The sequence below is a fragment of the Octodon degus genome, unplaced genomic scaffold, assembly GCF_000260255.1.
Source record: "Octodon degus isolate 3935 unplaced genomic scaffold, OctDeg1.0 scaffold00098, whole genome shotgun sequence".
Classification (NCBI taxonomy): domain Eukaryota; kingdom Metazoa; phylum Chordata; class Mammalia; order Rodentia; family Octodontidae; genus Octodon; species Octodon degus.
In genome coordinates, this window is record NW_004524674.1 from 5569437 (window position 1) to 5571280 (window position 1844).

Below are 1844 nucleotides of genomic sequence, written 5' to 3' on the forward strand. Positions count from 1 at the left end.
GATTCCTACTTTTTACCACTTTCTGTGGCATATTATCAGGGGTAAAGATGGTTTTCTACCATTTTTTTAAATTGGTAAAATGAACACCCAGTTCAGTCTCCTCTTATTATCTCCTAGATTCCAACCTGTCACCATCAGTCAACATGCCCTACATTTTTGGATATGAAGCACAGTCTGGAAGATAGTTCCTAAAATGACTCAAAGTCTGAAAAGGGTACAGTGCTGACTTCACTGTTTTATGGAGTTATTATGGCAAAGTTCAATTTTTTAAATTTATATATTACACCCACACTGCAAGTGTGTTTATTCACTGAAGACTACCTCAGGAGGCTGGGTAGGAAGAGAAAACCCACAGCCCAGGAGACCACCACATTTTACCTCCATAATCATTTTGGGAATAGTCTTAGAAGGGGGAAAAGAACCTCAGATGCAGAGAAAGTATGCAGAGTCCCTCAGCTGAGGCTTTGATTGGTGGGGTGTCAGCGTGGGATTTTCATCTCCTGAGAATCCGCGAAGCCTGGTGTAGTCAGAGGTTGAGGTCTGAAGGGTGGAATTCACTGAGGTGAAGAACAAGCTGCTGTCACAAACTCAGTGGCACAGAGACTTTTAGGTAGTTTCTCTGTTCACTGTCCAGAGCACTGGGGGGTTTTGCTCTATGTGGCCACTTGGGTCTCATTTTCCCTCCATCTTGTTGCACCACTTGTGAAGCAAGATCATTGTCATTTAGGACTCACTGCAAACAGGGCAAAGAACTACATCCAAAATATCTTAAGATTCATACTTGAAGGTGCCACATATCCTTTATTATAATTTCATTGGCAAGACCTTGATCACTAGCCAGGTGTGGTGGTGCACACCTATAATCTCAGAATTCAGGAGGCCGAGGCAGGAGGATCACTTGAGTTCAAGGCCAGCCTGAGCTAAACAAGTGAGTTCGTAAGGAGACCCTGTCTTAAAAAGAAAAAAGACCTTTGTCACCCTGTTACATCTGCCTACTAAACACTCAGAAGTGTAGCCCAACTGGGCTGCCATGCTTGTACCTGTAGGTGTTGTTATGGAAGGACAAAGGAAGAAGGGGTGACGGATCTGGACAGCTTACAGTTTGCTCCTCATTGGTTAGAACCCCCATTAGAAAAACTGAAAACTAATAATTGCTCAGATAGCCATGGCTCAGCAGTAACAAGCTGCAGTTCAATAAACACATTAGACACCTGAAAATTAGTCCAAGCTTTAAAATGGACTATACCCTACAAAACAGAGTTAATACAAGAGGAAGAAAATTCTAAGCAGTATTCTTATTGAGAGCAGAAAGATGATATGAAAAGTAATCAGAACATAGAACAGGGATTTTGGTTTGTTTGTTTGTTTGTTTGTTTGTTTTTAAGTAAAAAAAACAAAAACAAAAAACCACCAAAACCTAGTGGACTCTACTGGAAAGTATATTTAGAAGAAAATGTCCAAGAAATCTCCAAGTTTATAAAAGGTAAAAAATCCGTAGGTTATGAGAAGAACAATTGAAAAAGAATGGTTCCCAAGGAAAAAAAAATCTAATTATGATGAAAATGGAAAGTTCTGATTCTGAAAGTGTGGTTCAGTAGAAAATTCAGGGGCTGGGGAAATGGCTCAGTGGAATAAATGCTTCCCTGGCAAGCTCAAGGGCCTGAGTTCAATCCTTGGTTCTACAAAAAAAGAAAGAAAGAAAGAAAGAAAGAAAAGAGAAGAAATTTCAAATGGAAATCCTACTAAATTACAACTATACATATCCTAGGGTTAGGAAAGTGGGCTTTAATGGGTGTGGTAGCCCATGCCTGTAATCCCAGCACCTAGGAGACTGAAGCAGGAAG